This window comes from Macaca nemestrina, chromosome 5 (assembly GCF_043159975.1).
Source record: "Macaca nemestrina isolate mMacNem1 chromosome 5, mMacNem.hap1, whole genome shotgun sequence".
NCBI classification, from domain to species: Eukaryota; Metazoa; Chordata; class Mammalia; order Primates; family Cercopithecidae; genus Macaca; species Macaca nemestrina.
In genome coordinates, this window is record NC_092129.1 from 36,828,630 (window position 1) to 36,849,957 (window position 21,328).

General features: G+C 35.9%; 1 long non-coding RNA gene across 9 annotated transcripts in view; it reads left to right on the forward strand.

Annotated features, from left to right (window-relative positions):
- The window catches only part of LOC105465617 (uncharacterized), a 39,668-nt gene extending 22,975 nt beyond the window's left edge, over window positions 1-16,693 (forward strand). For all 9 annotated transcript variants that reach the window (XR_011623366.1, XR_977654.3, XR_011623368.1 and 6 more), the window contains one exon: window positions 16,323-16,693. This is a non-coding gene — a long non-coding RNA (uncharacterized lncRNA). The remainder of the gene's footprint in view (window positions 1-16,322) is intronic.
- Window positions 16,694-21,328: the final 4,635 nt, after the last annotated feature.

Sequence of the window (21,328 nt, forward strand, 5' to 3'; positions counted from 1 at the left end):
ACTTAGTTCTAAAACTTTTTTGAAAACTTGAAAATTTCTAGAATTTTCATCTCGAATGTACACCCATTTGATTTTTCAATTGCCACAATCCAGTTTTCAGTACAAACTGTAGAAATCACCTTCAATCTATTAGAATTTGCATATTTTTCTATTTATTATTCTTCTTCAAGAGAAATATTTTCTCTCTAGTCAAAGGCTGATGTCTTCTGGTACCTTCAAATAACTTCTTCTGTGGATGTGATTTCTTAGAAGGTTTTTTGAAAGATGTTATAAAGCCATGTACTGAAAACCACAAACATTCTCCTCCAACATAGTGCAAACTATGTTATACCAAAGCCTCATGAACAGCCTACCTATTTAAACTCTCCAGTGAAGAGATTTGACAGTGGTTTGTCTATGAAGTTTCAACCTGTGCCATTTAAGGCAAACCAATTGCATTAACTGCTCTGAGAGGACATTTGTCTTGACCACTCTTGTTGAATTTTCAAAGAGAAAGTCATTTTTGAAGCAGTAAACATCCTTGTGGGTATTGAAGTTAATATGGAATCATAATCATAGCTACCCTATGGGAACTTGGATACTTGAAAGGCACGAAGCATCAGTCAATCTGGAGGTTCAGAAGAGTTATTTAAATTAATTATGGACTTTTGATATTCTAGTCAAATGTGGCTGATGAACAATATTTTGGGGGAAACAAATATTGTTGTATATTAATAAAGTTTTTAACAGTCTGTATTGCAAGTAACTGATTGGCTCAGCTTGGGTAATGGGCTCTTCCACTTGATCCACTAAGAAACATAAATCTCCAACGCAAAACTGAGATGTTATTACCAAATGAATGGGAAGGAAGATTAGAAAGTCTGAAACAAATAAAATCGTCCAGTCCTTTTTATTTATTTTGCGTGTTCCTTAAATTAGAGCCAGTGAGATATATTTATAAAAAACAATGGCCTTTCCCTATAAATGCTGGTTATTTAAAATATTTGAACTCTTTTTTCCCTTCCTTCCTTCCTTCCTTCCTTCCTTCCTTCCTTCCTTCCTTCCTTCCTTCCTTCCCTCCCTCCCTCCCTCCTTCCTTCCATCCTTCCTTCCTTCCCTCTACTTTATTTCTGCCCTTCTACCCTTCCTTCTTCCTTCCTTACTATCTTCTTTATTTCCTTTCCTCCCTTCCTTCTATCAGGGCCCAGTGTCATTCTAAAGCACAATACTGAATATACAGAGCAGGGCAACTGAGACTCAGAATCCCAAAAACAAATCACTTATCAGAGCTTTTTCAGTTTTGTGTCTTGCTGTAAGGTCCCTTAGATATCTGTGCAGAATCATGTTATTCTGTTTTATATAATAAAATAAGTGCTTTCAAATTTTAAAAATAAACAGATTTTCTCCAATTTCAGGTATTCTCGCATAATTTCTTAAAACTCTGTATTCAGGAGTAATGAAACAATTATAGAATTAGAAAAGGACTTTTAACAGAAAATCTTTTGGAGCTGGTCTATGACTTTTGGTTTGTTTATTGTGCTCAAGATTGCTCTTTTATACTGAATAAAGACATATTTCTTGCTATTAACATTAGTCAAAAATTATGTAATTGCATTAAAAATATGTATTTATTTTAAAGTGGTTCCCCCCAGAGCACTAGGACTTTTGTGTTTCTCAGGTGAACATGCTAGATAATTTTTGTGACATGGCACAAAACCTTTCCCAAAAGATACTGATGTGGTTGGTGTTAGGAGTCACATTCTCTTTGCCCACCATTCAGTCCTTTATAAATTTCAGATAAAAACATTTTGCTTTTCTTTCTATTTTCTTGTGAAAAACATTGGCTGAAAAGCCAGCTAGTAATGTACATGTCTTATATATTGGCTGATTATCATTTGCCATATTATCTTTAGGTCAGAAGATGCTGTATATACATGGGCTGGGGGACTTGTCCATGGCTATGCATCACTCATCCAGTAGAATCCTTCCAAGGATAACAGGCTAAAGTTGATTGTAATTAAGATGATTTTCCTTCTGTTAAAACAGATGTATAAGGAGACCATTTTATACCCAAGAAATGAAGTTAATGAATCTGATTTCAAATAATATCTTTAAAATGCAAATGCTCATAGACAGAGTTAGGAGTTCAATCAAAATTGTCAATAAGAGAAGATTTCTACTTCTGAGAAGATGGAGTAGACATGCATCTACAAAATGGATAGACCTTAAAAGAGAAATAGGCAAGACTACAATTATACTTGAAAGTTTCAACATCCATCTCTCAGCAATTGACAGAACTGAACAAAAATTCAGCAAGGATATAGAAGAATCAACAACACCATCAATCCACAGACTCAAATGAACATTTGTAGAATACTGCACCCAACAACAGCAGATTACACATTCTTTTCAAGCACTCATGGAATATATATCAATATAGACTATATACTAGGCAATAAAATAAAAGGCAGCAAATGTACAATAATTGAAATTACATAAAGTGTATTCTCTGATCACAATGGAATCAACCTGGATACCAGTAGCAAAAAGATACCAGAAACATTTCTAACCACTGGCAAAATAAACTACACATTTCTAAATGGTCCAGGGATCAAAGAAGAATTCTTAGGGAAAAGAAAAAATAAATAGAATAGAATAAAATTAAAAATACAACGTATTTAACTATTTGGGGCATAGTTAAAGCAGTTCTGAGGGGGAAATTTGTAATACTAAATATTTCCATTAGAAAGGAGGGAATGTGTTATATTAGTCATTTAAGCACCTACTTCAAGAATCTCAAAAAAAGAAGAGCAAAATGAACTCAAAGCCAGCAGAAGAAATGCAACAATAATGATAATAGCAGAAATAAATAGAGTTGCAATATACTCATCAGACAAAGGGCTAATATCCAGAACCTACAAAGAACTCAAACAAATTTACAAGAAAAAAACAAACAACCCCATCGAAAAGTGGGCAAAGGAAATGAATAGACATTTCTCAAAAGAGGACATTCATACAGCCAACAGACACATGAAAAAATGCTCATCATCACTGGCCATCAGAGAAATGCAAATCAAAACCACAGTGAGATACCATCTCACACCAGTTAGAATGGTGATCATTAAAAAGTCAGGAAACAACAGGTGCTGGAGAGGATGTGGAGAAATAGGAACACTTTTACACTGTTGGTGGGATTGTAAACTAGTTCAACCATTATGGAAAACAGTATGGCGATTCCTCAAGGATCTAGAACTAGAAGTACCATATGACCCAGCCATCCCATTACTGGGTATATACCCAAAGGATTATAAATCATGCTGCTGTAAAGACACATGCACACGTATGTTTATTGCGGCACTATTCACAATAGCAAAGACTTGGAATCAACCCAAATGTCCATCAGTGACAGACTGGATTAAGAAAATGTGGCACATATACACCATGGAATACTATGCAGCCATAAAAAAGGATGAGTTTGTGTCCTTTGTAGGGACATGGATGCAGCTGGAAACCATCATTCTCAGCAAACTATCACAAGAACAGAAAACCAAACACCACATGTTCTCACTCATAGGTGGGAACTGAACAATGAGATCACTTGGACTCGGGAAGGGGAACATCACACACCGGGGCCTATCATGGGGAGGGGGGAGGGGGGAGGGGGGAGGGATTGCATTGGGAGTTATACCTGATGTAAATGACGAGTTGATGGGTGCTGACGAGTTGATGGGTGCAGCACACCAACATGGCACATGTATACATATGTAACAAACCTGCATGTTATGCACATGTACCCTAGAACTTAAAGTATAATAAAAAATAAAAATAAATAAATAAATAAATAAGTAAAAGAAAAATCAATGAAACAAAAAGCTGGTCCTTTGAAATGGTCAATAAAATTGACAGCAGTTTGACTGATGAGAGAGATTGAGAAAATAAGACTAACAGAAAAAGGAAGGCAACATAAATTACTAATATCAGGAATAAAAACCTTAACAACTTCAAAAGGCTCATAAGGGAATATTACAAATGACCTAAACACATAAATTGGATAACTTGGAAGTGTACCAATCTTCAAAAAGCACGGGCTACTACAACTCACCAAATATTAAACAGACAAGTTAGCCCTAAAACTCATAAGGAAATTGAATTTATAATTTAAAAATCAAGTATACAAATGTTTAAAGAAAAATTAATACTGATTCTACACAATCTTTTCTAGCAAGTAGAAGAGGAGGAAATACCTCCCAATTAGTTTTGTGACCCTAATATTATCCTAATATCAAAACAAGATGAAACAGTATAAAAGTAAAAAATGTAGACCTATATCTTTCATGAATGTAACTATAAAAATTATTAACAAAATATTAGCAAATAGAATTCAGCAATATATAAAATAATTATACACCATGACCACGCAGAGCTTATTTCAGAGATACAATATTAATCAATGTAATCCACCATATTAATAGGCCAAAGAAGAAAAATCACACGATTCTATCAACTGATACAGAAAAGGCATTTGACAAAAATTTACCACCCATTCATAATAAAAACTTTCAGAAAACGAGGAATAGAGGGAAACTTCCTCAACTCGAAAAAGAGCATCTACAACTAACATTATAAATAAATAAGCCTCAATCTAACCTTCACACATTATATAAAATGTAAGTCAAAATGGATAATAGACTTATTGTGAAATGTAAAACTATAAAATCTTTGGGGAAAAGAAATAAGAGAAAAGAGAAAATCTTAGGAATCAAGACCTAGGCAGAGAGCTATCAGACTTGATACCAAAAGCATGATTCAAAAAGTAAAAAAATAGCAATAAATTTGACTTTATCAAAATTTTAAAAACTTTTGCTTTGAAGAAGACCCTGATAAGATGCTCTAAAATTAGGCTACTGACTGGGGGAAAAAATTCAAACCACATATTAAAAAAGAATGAGTATCTAAAATATATAAGAAACTCAAAAATTATTTTAACTAGGGTGAGATGGTATCTCATTGTAGCTTTAATTTGTGTTTCTCTGATTATTAGTGATGTTGAGCCTTTTTCATATACCTGCTAGCCATTTGTGTGTTTTCTTTTGAGAAATATCTACTCAGATCGTTTGACTATTTTTTAATTAGGTTATTTGTTTTTCTGCTATTAAGTTGAGTTCCTTATATATTCTGGTTATTAATTACTTGCAGATGGGTAGTTTGAAAATGTTTTTTTTCTTTTCCATTCTGTAGGTTGTCTCTTCACTTTGATTGTTTCCTTTGCTGTGCAGAAGCTTTTTAGCTTAATATGATCTCATTTGTCTATTTCTGCTTTGATTGCTTGTGCTTTTGAGATCTTACTCAAGAAATCTTTGCCCAAACCAATGTCCTGGAGAATTTACCCAATGTTTTCTTCTAGTAGTTTCATAGTTTCAGGTCTTAGATTCTTTAATCTATTTTGATTTGATTTTTGTATATTGTGACAGACAGGGGTCTAGTTTCATTCTTTTGCATATGGATATCCAGTTTTCCCAGCACCATTTATTGAAGAGACTGTCTTTTTCCCCAGTGTATGTTATTGGAAACTTTGTCAAAAATTAGTTGACAGTAAGTGCATGGATTTATTTCTGATTCTCTATTTTGTTCCATTTGTCTCTGTGTCTGTTTTTATTCCAGGACTACATTGTTTTTGTTAGTATGGCTTTGTGTATTATAATTTTAAGTCAGGTAATGTGGTGCCTCCAGCTTTGTTCCTTTTTCTTAGGATTCCTCTGGCTATTCTGGGCTTTTTTTTTTTTTTTTTTTTTTGTGGTTCCATATAAATGTTAAGATTATTTTTTCTGTGTCTGTAAAGAATGTCATTGGAATTTTAATAAGGATTGCAGTAAATCTGTAGACTGCTTTGAGTAGTGTGGGCATTTTAACAATATTGATTCTTCCAATCCATGAACATGGAATATCTTTCCATTTTGTGTATGTGTGTGTATCTAGATGCTGGTGAGGATGTGGAGAAAGGGGAACACTTGTACACTGATGGTGGGGATGTAAATTAGTACAGCCACTATGGAGTGCAGTATGGAGGTTCTTCAAAATCTAAAAATAGAACTATCATGTGGTCCAGCAATTGCACTGCCAGGTATATATTCAAAAGAAAGGAAGTCAGTATGTGGAAGAGGTATTGGCACTCACCTGTTTATTGCAGGACTACTCATGGTAGCCAAAATATGGAATCAACTTAATGTCTATCAACAGATGAATAGATAAAATGTGGTACATATACACAATGGGATATTATCAAGCAATAAAAAAGAATGAAATCCTGTCACTTACAACAACGTGAATGGAACTTGTAGACATTATGGTAAATGAGATAAGCCAGAAACAGAAAGACAGATATCACATGTTCTCATTCATAAGTGGGAGCTGGAAAAAAAGCATATGGAGCTAGAGAATAAGAGTAATGATTATTAGAGGCTTGGAGGGATAGTTGGGAACAGGAGATAAAGACGGGATGGGCAATAGGTACAAAAATACAGTTAGATAGAAGGAATAAGATCTAGTGTTCACTTGTACAATAGGGTAATTATAGTTAATAATTTATCATATATTTCAAAATAACAAAACGAGTGGAATTGGGATGTTCCTTACACACACAAAAAAGATGTATATTTGAAGGGATAGATATCCTAATTACCCTGATTGGATCATTCATTTCACATTATTTGCTTGTACTAAAATATTACATGTTCCCTATAAATATGTACAACTGTTATGTATCCATAAAATGTTTTAAAAGAAAGCAAAACGGTATAAAATAAAGGTGAAATAAATTTTAGTAGCATTTTTTTGATCCAATATATCTAAATATTGTCATTCAACATGTAGTCAGCATGAAAATATTGATGAGACATTTTACTTTTTTTTTTTTTTTTTTTTTTTTTTGCATTCAGTCTTGAAAGATGGGAAGATCAGGGGCAGTCTCGGGTCTTGGTATATGAATGAACTAGTGAGAGTGGGCACAAAGTCTGAAGATCTTTGTAGTGCATGCTAATGTCTAAGGGAGAATATACGTACCCTGGAAGAGACATTAAACAACGAGGTAATTGGAGTAGACAAAGTGTCAGCCAGTCAATATCAGCCATCCTCCCTCATCAGAGTTGGTGTTTGGACAATAAGCACACGAACAGAGTAACCATGGTGGAAGGGATGCAGGTTTTGCATGGACCCCACCCATTTACTGAAGCTCTTATAACTTCTGTCACTGCGAAATGTTCCAGAAGTAGCAACAGAGACCAACACTAAGCCCTCAATACAGTACCATCTCTTCAGGGAATCAGCCAGCCAACCTGGTGGCAAATCAAATACATTGGACTTCTTCCATCCTCAAAGGATGGAAGCATTAATTCATTTCGAATTAATGCTTTTTGAATTTATACATATTCCAGGTATGGTTCTGCATTTCCTGTCGAAGAACCTCAAACAGCACCATTAGCCATGGGATTACAGAGAGTTTAGTCTATCACCAGGAGATCTCATATAGCATTGCATCAGACTAACACAGTAATTCTTAACCATGGGCAATTCCTTATCTCCCATATCCCACCCCCAAGACATTTGGCAATGTCTGGAGACATTCGTGATTGTCAGAAAAGGGAGGATGTTACTGACATCTAGTGGCTAGAGAATTGTTGCTAAACATCCTATAGTGGACAGGACAACCTCCCTCAATAAATAATCCACCCCAAAATGTCAATATGCCACTGTTCAGAAATTCTGGACTAAGAGCAACCTCTATTCTGTTTTCCATAATGACTGTATTGATTTACATTCCTGTAAACAGTATAAAAATATTCGCTTTTCTCCACATCTTCACTAATACTTGTCTCTTGTTTTTTCTTTTGATACACATCCTAAAAGGTGTGAGCTGATATGTCATTGTGGTTTTAATTTGTATCTCCCTGGTAATTAGTGATTACTAATTAGTATTACTTGTCAACCATTCATATCTCTTTTGAGGAATGCCTACTAATGTTCTTTGCCCATTTTTTAATCAGAATTTTTTCTTGCTGTTGAGTTGGGTCCCTTATATACTTTTGATATTAACTCCTTATCAGATATATAGTTTACAAATATTTACTTCTATTCCATAGGTTGTCTCTTCATTCTGTTGATTGTTTCCTTTGTTGTAAAAGATACTCACTTCACAGGAAAAGAGGTGCAACAGTGGCGGCATGATTATAAGATCAACTGTTCCTATTAGAAACTACACCATCCAAAAGAGGCTGCCATTGAAGAGCAATAAAATAGTTCATAGAAGGCATAGGTGAGGCAGAAGCTTGAAAATGATATTATATAAGGATAAGAAGTCATATTCCAAGATACAGTCTATACTCAAGTCTCATGACCATTGTATGGTGCTGTGCCCCATTATTTAGATATGTGGTGCTCCATTGATTACACATGGTGGCAGGAATGAAGAGTTGAAAATAGTAGTAATATGGCCATTTTTATGATATTGATTTTTCCTTTCCACGAGTGTGGAATATTTTTCCATTTGTTTGTGTCCTCTCTTATTTCCTTGAGCAGTGGATTGTAGTTCTCCTTGAAGAGGTCCTTCACATTTCTTGTAAGTTGTATTCTTAGGTATTTTATTCTCTTTGTAGCAATTGTAAATGGGAGTTCACTCATGATTCAGCTCTCTGCTTGTCTATTGTTGGTGTATAGGAATGCTTGTGATTTTTGCACACTGATTGTGTATCCTGAGACTTTTCTGAAGTTGCTTATCAGCTTAAGGAGTTTTGGGGCAAAACCACAATGAGATACCATCTCATGCCAGTTAGAATGGCGGTTATTAAAAAGTCAGGAAACAACAGATGCTGGCAAGGCTGTGGAGAAATAGGAACACTTAACACTGTTGGTGGGAATGTAAATTAGTTCAACCATTGTGGAAGACAGTGTCGCGATTCCTCAAGGATCTAGAACCAGAAACACCATTTGACCCAGCAATCCCCTTACTGGGTATATATCCAAAGGATTATAAATCATTCTACTATAAATACACATGCACACATATGTTTATTGAAGCACTATTTACAACAGCAAAAACTTGGAACCAACCGAAATGCCCATCAATGATATACTGGATAAAGAAAATGTGGCACATATATCCCACTGAATACTATGAAGCCATAAAAAAGGATGAGCTCATGTCCTTTGCAGGGGCATAGATGAAGCTGGAAGCCATCATTCCCAGAAAACTAACACGGGAACAGAAAACCAAACACTGTATGTTCTCACTCATAAGTGGGAGTTGAACAATGAGAATACATGGACACAGGGAAGGGAACATCACGCACTGGGGTCTGTTGGGAAGGGAGGCACAAGGGGAGGGAGAGCTTTAGGACAAATATCCTTGCAGGTCTTAAAACCTAGATGACAGGTTGATAGGTGCAGCAAACCACCATGGCACATGTATACCTATGTAATAAACCTGCACGTTCTGTACATGTATCCCAGAACTTAAAGTAAAAAAAAAAAAGAAAAAAAAGTAATATTGTTGTGAAATTGCACATTCTGCATATGTATCCCAGAACTAAAAAACAAGTAAAATTAAAAAAAAAAAAAGAAAATAGCAGTGACACATAGGGAGCTTCTGCTTCCTTTTTATGAAATTCTGAACTCCATGTGTTTCGTGGTCTTGGTTCCTACTATGGGGAATATCTATCAGTGAAACATAAGCTCTGATTTTGGCCTGGGCACTTCGGACTCCATATGCCAAGGGGCCAGTGGGCAAGGGGGGAATACCATATTGATAGAAGCAATTGAGCTGATCATCAGGAGAAAGGCTGTTATGACACACTGGGGCAGGGGCGGAACATATTTGGTACTTGATGATCTCTTGGCAATTCTTTGCCCAGTTTTCATGATAAATTGACAAATACAGTAGTCACTGTTGTGGGAAGTCAGGGACCCCAAACAGAGGGACCAGCTGAAGCCGTGGCAGAAGAACATAAATTGTGAAGATTTCATGGACATTTATTAGTTCCCCAAATTAATACCTTTATAATTTCTTACACCTGTCTTTACTGCAGTCTCTGAATACAAATTGTGAAGATTTCATGGACACTTAACACTTCCCCAATCAATACCCTTGTGATTTCCTATGCCTGTCTTTACTTTAATCTCTTAATCCCGTCATCTTCGTAAGCTGAGGAGGATGTATGTCACTTCAGGACCCTGTGATGATTGTGTTAACTGCACAAATTGTCTGTAGAACATGTATGTTTGAACAATACGAAATCTGGGCACCTTGAAAACAGAACAGGATAACAGCAATGTTCAGGAAACAAGGGAGATAACCTTAAACTCTGACTGCTGATGAGCCATGTGGAACAGTCACATTTCTCTTCTTTCAAAAGCAAATAGGAGAATATCACTGAATTCTTTTTCTCAGCAAGGAACATCCCTGAGAAAGAGAATGAGCCCCTGAGGGTAGGTCTCTGAAATGGCCGCTTTGGGAGCAGCTGTCTTTTACGGTCGAAGATGAAGGGATGAAATAAGCCCTGGTCTCCTGAAGCGCTCCCAGGCTTATTAGGACAAGGAAATTCCCGCCTAATAAATTTTGATTGTCTGCTCTCAAACCCTGTCTCCTGATAAGATATTATCAGTGACAATGCATGCCCAAAACTTCATTAGCAATTTTAATTTCACCCCACCCTGTGGTCCTGTGATCTCACCCTGCCTCCATTTGCTTTGTGATATTTTATTACCTTGTGAAGCATGTGATCTCTGAGACCCATACCCTATTTGTACACTCCCTCCCCTTTTGAAAATCGCTAATAAAAACTTGCTGGTTTTACGGCTCAGGTAGCATCACGGAACCTGCCAACACGTGATGTCTCCCCCGGACAACTAGCTTTAAAATTTCTCTTTTGTACTCTTTCCCTTTATTTCTCAGACCAGCTGATGCTTAGGGAAATAGAAAAGAACCCACGTTGAATATCGGGGTGAGGTTTCCCCCGATAAGTCACAATCTAATAAGGGCTTGATGACCAGATGTTTAGACAATCAGAGATATGGCTTTGGGTCATCCAACCAGGTAAGCCACCAAGACCAGGTGCTAGCTGTGGGAGAAGTGATTCTAGGATACAGTGTAGAGGAAGAGTACAATAAATTATCACAGATGTAGCCTCAAGCCCAACTGCATCAGTGAGAGATAGCATTATCTCCATTAACTTTCCTCTAGGAAGCTTACTGCAGGAAAGAAATCCCTCAGAGTCCTCAAGTCCTTTCAGAACTTAGGTGAAGCAAGAGGACTCAAGGTGTGCAAGAATGGGCAGTACAGAATGCTTTGCTACCCTGCTCAGTTTCCCCTTTCAGGAAGGAAGGACAAATTCACTCAACTTCTGGGAGCATTGAGGGCTGAGCTCTCAGCCATCAGACCTTTTTGGAAATTTCCCTCTTCTGAAAAGAGGCACATTGCCCAAGATCTTTCCTCCTCCAGAACGCAAGCTGCACTGAAGACTGATTGATGTGGGGTATGATGATCTCGTCTCCTTTCCCCATCTAAAGGACTGTTCTAACCTCAGGGCTCTCTTTGAGGTTTCCTTAGTTAGTTCTTATTACTATGTTGCAGTCCAACTTCTTCTTTGGCCTAATTCTACTTTCTTCCTATTCCCAATTGCTGATCCTGACAGCAATTTCCTCCAAAATTTCTGTAAACTAAGCACGATCTCAGTCACCTGACCTGAAACATTATTACACACACTATAGTCCATGCACTTAAAGATTTAGTGAAAGTATGCTGCTGAAACTTGCCAGAACTTCCCTTCTTCCACTAAAAATTTGTCTTTCAAATATCTGTTCGTAGATACACACCATTCATTCTCTTACCTACTTTGGCCAATTATCTTGTTTGGGAAGGTGTTCTGCTAGAAGACAGAATAGCAATTCTTAGAACTAGAAAGAAAAACACATCAAAGTCTGTCCTTTCTTATGTTTTTTCTATCTACAACAAATACCCTGTGATAAAAAGGATGATAGGAAACATAAGTAGCTTGAGTCCACCAAATATTTGGCTTGAAGCATTTGTGTATGAAATACAAACTCGCTTGATCTGGGCTCAAATTCACCAGCACTTCTTTTCTTTCTTTTCTTTTCAGAAAAAGACTTTATTTATATCAATGTTAACATCAAGCACATAACCATCAAGAAGGCTATAACTTGGATTTTTTTGCCCAATAGTTGGGCCAAGTTTTCATTTCTCTTATTTTTTTAAGTTTATTACTATTATTTTTTGAGACGGAGTCTCACTCTGTCACCCAGGCTGGAGTGCAATGGTGTCATCTCAGCTCACTGCAACCCCTGCCTCCTGGGTTCAAAAGATTCTCCTGCCTCAGCCTCCTGAGTAGCTGGCATTACAGGTGCTTGCCACCACACCCAGCTAATATTTGTATTTTCAGTAGAGACAGTGTTTCACCATGTTGGCCAGACTGGTTCCAAACTCCTGACCTTGCGACCCACCCACCTCGGCCTCCCAAAGTGCTGGGATTACAGGTGTGAACCACCGTGCCTGGCCCATTTATTTTCTTATATATCAGCCTATGCCAGAGGAGAAACTGGCTGAGGTTAAAGGCTAATGTCAAGTATTAATTGAACAACATATGGATAACCTCAACAATGCAATATCCTGGTTGAAATTATTCGTCAATTTTTTTTGGCAGACCTGAGATCTATGTATCTCCATACAGCAAGTAAATGTAGACTATTCCCTTAAATGCAAATCCCTATAAAAAATATCAGAAGTATATTATCCACTTAAAGTTAAAAAGCATATAACTTTTTAAATATTTAATAAAATTCACCAGTATACACCATCGTTTTCATTGAGAGAAGTTTCCTAATCGTGAATTTCATCTACTTAATAATATTATTCAACATTTTTCTTTCATTTTTGTTAATTTGATTTGTTATGACTTCTCAAAAAAGGCTTGTCCTTTTCATCTAATTTGTTCAATTTATTTTCATGAAATTGGTCACATACTTAATCTTTCATTCCTTCTTATGTAACCAAATTTCCATCCGGTACCATTTACTCTGAGCCAAAGAACCAGAAGCCAAAAGAACTTCCTGTAGCATTTCCTGTAGTACATATCTGCTGATTAACACCTTTCTAGGTTGACAAGTTATATAGTTGTCTTTCATTTAGTTTAAAGATGTTGTTCCATTGTCTTCTGATTTACATTGTTTCTGATGAGAGGTTAGCCTTATTTCTTATTATTGGTCCTCTGAATTTAATGTGTAATATGTATTTTTCTTCTCTTGCTTTTCAAATGTTCTGTTTAATTCTGATTTTCAGCAGTTTAATATAATGTCCATTGTTTGTTGTTTGCTTAGATTCCTGAAATTATATGTGGGTTTTAAAATAAAGTTTTGAAATTTTCTAACCATTATTTGGTTAAGTAATTTTTCTGCATCATACTCTCTCTTTTTCTCTTTCTAGTACTCTAATTACAAACTTTCATTCTTTTGCTATTATTTCACAGGTTCTTAATGTTCTACTTTAAAATTTTAAAGTAATTTTTAATGGAAAATTTGATCATAATTTTAAATAACTATAATATAAAATGCTAAAAATTCAAAAGGTAAGCCATATCAACAGTTCATATCATACCTATAGAAATGGCAATTTTGGTCTATTATTTTCCAAACCATCTACCTTATTTTCTTTCTTATGTCTTATGTTGGTCATAACTTGCAGTCTATATGGATCAGTAGCAATGATAATACCCTTGTATTTAATTTATCCTTGTATTTAATGTATCTTAAGAGAAAAAAAAATTTCTAAAATTTCATGATTAAGGAGGCTGTTTGTTAAGGTTATTGAAATACAGGTTCAAATGATTTCAGGGAGTTTCCTAATTTTGAGTATTTTGCCATTTTGATATAGATTTTGAAATGTATTTATTTTTTTCCCTGACTACTGGGGGAGGAAATGTGGAAAAATAATTACTAGTGCTATTCTCCAGGCATTTCAAATTGTCTCTGTGTCTGAACACATGTGGAATTTCACTTTCTTGCCCCCTGGAAGTCAGGTTGGCCATGTGACTTGCTTTGATGTATAAAGTATGAACAGAACAAGTGTGCCACTTCTGGGCAGAAATTTTCAGAGGTAGCATGGTATGTGTCACCAATTTCCCTTTTTCTGACACAGTGACTATGTAAATATGTATACATATGTCTCTTCTGTTAGCCTGGATTCCTCAGTGACTGTGACGGGCAAAGTCTTATTGCCAGTGTTCATTGACTGAGTAACATGGGCACATACTTGATTATTATGATAAACTACTGAGATATTAGGGTTGTCTATGTAGAATAACTCATCTTTTATTTTTCTTTTTATGCTAAACCTTTATTTTATTTAAGGCACTTGTACTTGATCATAACATATTACTTCATATTTTTTATACTATAGCTTTAAGTTTTATTCTACAAATCCTTTTGTTGATAATCATTATGACTTGAATATAATCTGCTTTGTGTTTCTAGGAGGCAAAACCAGGTAAGCAATACAGCTTAGAGAATATTTTTATTAAAAACCATTTCTTTCTAAGAGTAAAATGAAAGAAAAATAATTAAATATATAGTCTCTATCCTTGTGGGATAATAGTAAGAGAGTTCATTAGAAAATATGAAATAAGCTCCCAAAGAGAATTCTACATGGGCCATGTGAGCTTAGAGTGAAAAAAGGGAAGAAATCTTTTCCAGAAGGAGTAATCTGGAAAACCTTTATGGAAAAGGTGACATATAAATTGGGTTTGAAAGATGAATAGAATATTGATGAGGAAATTCTACACAGCATCTAAGTAAATATACTGTGAGAAAAGTGTAAGCAAGATATATAAATGGAACAGCAAGTTATACAGTTTGATTTACTTGTAATAGCAGAGTAAGTATGTAGAAGTGTGAATTTTATTTTAAAACATCAAAGATTTTTTAATAGAAGAGGGATTTTTTGTTATTAAGAAGATAATTAATATCACCATTATATTTAGGATGAATTGTAAAAGATGAGTACTAGAGGTCATCAGAGGTCTGGGAGGGGTGAGCATTTTTCATTGTCAAGGTGAGACAGCGAGGGTCTGAGACAGGAAATAAAAAAGAAGAAACAGCTTTGAGTTTTGTTGAGCTACAAGGTTTACAGATATTTATATTTTCACCTATGACTTAGCATTTGAAAACCTAACAGTCTTCTTTTTTTGTATATTGCAAGCCATATAAATAGAGTCTATAACTAGATAGACCTTATTGGATAACCACCCAAAATGTAATATCATATGCTATTGAATACTGACTCAATATGCTAATATTCAACACTTAAACCAAAAGTGAAAACACAGATGCCTAGGGAAAGAAAAGTTGGCAGCACAAACTAGTGGGAATTGGGTAGGGTTTTTCTTGGCCTTCTGCTGCACAATAGGCAATTGTGATTCAGGTGTATTTGTTTATTCTGGTAGAAATAAATTCTCCCACTAAAACAAAAGTGCCATTATAAAGAGCTAGACAAAATCAACAACACCCGTCTTTGCCATGTCTTGCTTGACTGTAAGGGGTCCCATTCAGGAATTGTTGATCAGACTTCCTTTGTCTCTCTCTTTTAAAAAGGCATTTTGCAAATTTAATACTTTTCCATGTTCTAAAGCATCGCTTGTCCACGGGAGAGGGGTGGGGTGTCAAGCAAACGCAGAGGGGCTCTAGGGGTTTCTAAAGTGGTCACTTCAATAGTCATTTCATAACATGTTTGTCGGCGTGTCTTTCTTCCAGTTCTGGTTTTGTTACCTTCTCTCTGTTTTCAATGTAAACAGCAGTACAAAGTGAGCTATCTTCCTGTTATTCAAAATAAATACTTATTTGGGTAAAATTTATAATGTTAGATTCTACTTTTAGTCAGGAAATGCAAACAAAGCTTGGAGACTGCTTGTTCCCTGACCCCAAATTCATTCCATGTTGCTATAGCATCACCCCTGAGAAAATGGGCCTGCCTGTTTTCCTCCCCATAGACAAACTCAATGGGCTTTTGTCAGCTCTTGAATTATAGCATTAAAATTTAAACAGTAGGGATTTAATGGAGGATTATTATGACACTCCAGTGCATTCTTTCTGTTGCCATTAGCAACAACCCCAAGAATGAAATAAAATAATTGTTTTAGGAGGTGCTGTTTTCCTAAAAGATGAAACATCTACCAAGAAACATTCCTGGGTTATATAAACTGATTTGTGTGTGTGTTACTTCTAACATAAGTAGAGTAATGGTAGTGTATACCAATCCAATGATTTAAGGTATTTTTTTTCCCTTTTAGTTCAACCAATCTACAAAGGCCAAAAATATTTTCACAGGCCCCCAAAAGATGAACTCCAATCTGCTGCCCCTAAATGCATTCTCCACTGTCTGGAAGATGTGCAAAGGCAACGGCACAGCGTTCTCCATCTCAAATCCTTCAAAGTGCTGTCAGAATAAAAGAATCCCCACCAAAAGCCCCAGGGAAATCTATCTGTCTGTATGGTATGGTAATGACTGAGGTTATTCCAGATAGGATTCTGGGAGAAACTCAGCTATTGAAATCTAATGAATGGAACTGAGAATTTTTTGTTATAACACTGTTTCTTTGATTGAATATATCCTTGCATATAAGACATAAAAATAAATAACAAAAGCAAGATATTGTTTGAATTTTTGTTTGATTATATAATCTGAGAATTTTCCTGGTAAGTAATTCTGCATCTGGATTTGTTTTCTCTGCCAGTCACTTGCCTTTCTAGTTTTATGTCATTTTTATCTCTTTCCTATTTTAATGTCAGCAACTAGGTTTACATTAAGGATTGCATTTTTTTAATCACCAGAGATTACAACAATTTATGTTCCTTTTCTAGCTGCCAAAATATGGATATTTCCTTTCTTCTGCTATATTCTTGCTGGACAACTTCTTTCAAAATACTTTTAACTTTTTCTCTTTGAAGTGAATTTCAGTTCATTGTAGAAATAATACAAAATGAGTAACAGGCAATAAATAAATGAATAGTCCTTTGGATTTTTACCACCCAGAGATACTAGTTCTTAATCTAAATGTGAGCCTTTATCTATAGCAATGAAAACTAGTCTTACTTTCACCAAAGACATCCAGGGTTCCCCTATCCTCTTCTGTAGAGGCAGCCCTATTACCAGTGTCTTCTGTTTACTTTCAGAGGAGTACATGCAAACATTTGTATATATGCCATTTTTACAGGAAAATGATAAATTTTACATTTTTCGGATCCTTGCTTTTTCATGTAACAATAAATCTTGAAATCAGTATAAGTTCCAGAATTTGTAATAGGGACAGTCTTGTGGGACTGGAGAGTTGGGACATTGAGGGAGGCTAAGGGGTTTGCCTTCAAGTTGCCTTTGCTAAGCAAGCAACTGTCATTTGTTATATTGTGTACAGCTAGTCAACAAATGGCAAAGGTAATGAAACATGATTTTATTGACACTTTACAAACACTGAGAAAATAGTCACTGTTCATAAAGACAGAAATTGTTAACATTATTTTTATTGGGACGATTAGCCATAGTTTGTATGGACCTACAAGTGATTTATTTAGAGAGTTCCTAAATAAGAGATTTTTAAGTAGTTCCTTGTCATTTGCTGTCAAAAACAATGTTGCAGTGAACATTCTTGTAAACATTACTTTAAGCACACATATGAATATGCTGTTCTACAAATTACTAGTAATTGATTTACTTAGATGAAAACACTATATACATAGATGTTCACCATCAGTGAACCAGACCAGGCATTGAGGTCCCCATTGAGCCAGTAACATTGCTTTCAGAAGCAGAATGGAGGATATAGTTCCCTGAGAAAGCAAGCTATCATGTCTCATGTAATGCTAGATGCTGCTGGGACCAGGATGACCTTGCTTTTGAATGTATCATTTTTATTTGACAAGTAAGGCTTATTGAACCTTTCTTACTTTGTTAGTCATTGAGTCCCACCCAATAAATGGCCCAGCCAAAACAATGGGAACACCAGGCCAGAGAGTCACAAGGTTTCTATGGGTCAGGTATTTAGCTTTGCCAAGAGCCCAGCAAGTTACTAGTTACTTTTTTTTTTCCATGTCAGAGAAGTGATTAACTCAATATCCCAAGGGCCCCTCAAGGTAGAGGTTGGCTTTATTTGCCCAAGACCCCAGCTGACTAAGACTTGTCACAAAGACTTGAGCTCAGAGGTGCATTGAAGTTGTGCATTAGCACTTTGCATATAGCTCTTCTGTGATCAGGAGAATCCCCTTGGCACTTTTGGGATGAGAAAGTACATTCAGATGTAGAAGCTGCAACAGTACACTGAACTGGTCCAAAATTCCTCAATGTACAAAGTCATATTAATTTCCCCTCTTCACTGTGAAGCTGGCCCAAACTCCATTCGTTGAATCTAGTGACTGCTCCTTGCACAGTACTGGGTAAGATGATGACTTGGGCAGTTTTATCCAACAGAGTTCCAGCATAATGAGATTGATGAATATGGCCTTTGATCTTTCTGTAGGGCAGGGAGACTTCTCTTTAAAGCAGCTGAAGTCAGGGTAGAGGGGAAAAGAGTAATCAGAGCATATCAAAAGAGAAAGGGGCTCTGCGCCAGTAAGTAAGGCCTTTCACTCAGTTTGAGCAGGTTTTGAGCAGGTGCTGGCTTATGGCTTAACCAAAAGAACATTTAATGATTTTAATCTGTCCAAAGCTCTGTATTGAATAGCAAGGTCTCCACTGCTGACATCATTTATTTCTGATTGGGGACTCTGGTTCATCAGCCATGGCCTCATGGCCTTTTGGCTGGGGCTGGAGGGCTTGCTGCCTCATTGTCATAGTAACATTTGCTCATCCACCCTCCCAGAGGAGAGTGAGCAACAACCAAGGTGCCACTGGGCAGTTTATTTCAGTCCTATCTGTTACAGCTTATCCTCTACAGATTCATCATCAGGAAGGACAGTAGGGGACCCTTACTATGCTCCCTTTCTCTTGCCCAGCATTTGATATCAGGTCCCAGAGAGTCTTGTCATGTTTCCAAACCTGGCCTGCAGGACTCTTGTCTTTTCTCTTCCTGAAAGCCACACCTAAGTCAGCATCCCAACTCTTAAGGACTGTGAAGGACCTGACATGTTCTCTAACTGCAAGATAACAAGTTAGTCTGCCACAGCTTTATGGATTTAAAAAATGGCATGAAACTCCTAAGTCAAAGACAAACGACTTTATTACAGCCTGGTAAGCAGCATGAACATCAGCCTATTTTTGCGGGTTCTCTTTTCTCCCAAGCCCTGTGAAGGTGACGCAGATGGGCCAAGCTATAGCCCACATATATAGTGGTTTATACTCCAGGAGAGGAACCCCCTACATAGGGAATATGAATATTTTATAATGAGCAGTAGGTGTCTCTGTCCTTTGATCCAGAGGGAGACATGAAAATTTTTTATACCAGACAGCAAGCATTCCTGCTCTTTGTTCTAAGGAGAGACACTATTTCTATCACCCAAGGTTATTCATTACACAAACATCGTTTAAAAGACAATCCAGAAGAAATGACAGTCAGTGCATCTTTTCTCAACATGTGTCAAAATGTGAGAGACCTGTGAAGAACTGTTTCTGAACACATTCTGTGGTATGAATGTACTTACATTCCCCTACCAAATACTAAATCCCCTACCATTGGTGGGTATTCTTTTATTAAAAACCAGTACTAGCTGATGGAATAATCCAAATGTGGTATTTATTTCTATTGGATAATTTATCAGGCTGGATTATTAGGTAGAAGTAGACATGTTTAATTTTAACATAGTTTGCAAGTTTTCTCTACCAAGAACTTATTAAGAACATTTCAAAGAAGGATGTCCAAGAGTGACTTACTTCCTATTGTGGAAAAAAATAACTGATAAGCCTTATATTCTTCATCCTAATCATTCCTAGGAAAGTAACTGAAGGTAGACACTATAGAACTTAATTAGAAGTTTAATAAAACACATTAAATATAATAGTGAGACAGCTGTGCAGCTGCTTTGAAAATACAATGTTCTCATATAGCCATTACATCTTATCAGATGGATAAGACAAAGGTTGGAAAATAGTTTAATGCTTGTTTCCATAAAATTTAAGAAAAATCTGCATTTAGCCTGTATCTTCTCATCATGAAATTTAAGTTTTTGTCTAATTTAATTCAAAAAGGGCAGAGTTTTTTGTGTTAGTAAAAGACTCCAAGGACTTTTTGCTTGTAAATCCCAAATTTATGACTTTTAAAAATAAGAAACCACACTTGTTAATTTTTTTTTGTAAAACACTATATATACTCTTGTTTTTAATTATGTTTCAGGTATGAGATTGAGGTGACCCACCAGTCATGTAATAATTACCTTACTCTAGGACTTCACTGATTTGCTCTGCAACTTCCCTGGTAATAGCTTGAATTTACTTAGAAGCATGACAAACACACCAAGAACCTCTGTTAAACATTCTACTCCTATGTAATCTGGTTTATATTATATGCTGTTTTATACTATATAATCACAATAAACCTCATGATTTAACATATTCAGTTTTAACAATCAATAACTATTCAAGTTTTTCTCCTTTAGCAAACCGTGTCAGCACTGGACATTACTGCTTGGAAATTTCTAGTCATTTCTACTGAATGAGGAAGAGTATTGTGGTACTAATACTCTCTGGAGGAAATTCAGGTCCTTGGTGTTTTTACTTATTTATGTCAGTCAAATATAAACTCTGATCAAAGATTACAGCAAAAGGAAATAGGCCATCATTGGTGAGATTCAATAAAATCAACAAGTAATAGATGTGAATCTCAAGGACTATAGATATTGAAATTATTAGATGTAGGACATATGTATCAAATATTTTAAAAACAGAAGATAAAAATATTTTAAACTACCAGACAGATTTAAATAAAATACAACTTAAAAAAATGAAAATATAATCTTTAAAATTAAAAATTTAGTGGGTGATCAGATTAACATGAAGTCAGGAAGTAAACTGAAAGTTTCATCAGAAGGAAAATTAGAAATGCAACACAAAGACAAAAAAATAAAATTACTAAAGGGTGGTTAATAGATAAGGAAGATAGAAAATGAGAATCTAAACTTTGTCTTATCAGAGTGTATTTGTCAATTCTCACACTGCTGTAAAGACGTGCCTGAGACTGGGTAATTTACAGAGAAAAGTGGTTTAATTGACTCATAGTTCTGCAGCCTGTACAGGAGGCATGGCTGAGCAGGCCTCAGGAAACTTATAATCATGACAGAATGCAAAGGGGAAGCAAGCACATCTTGACATGGT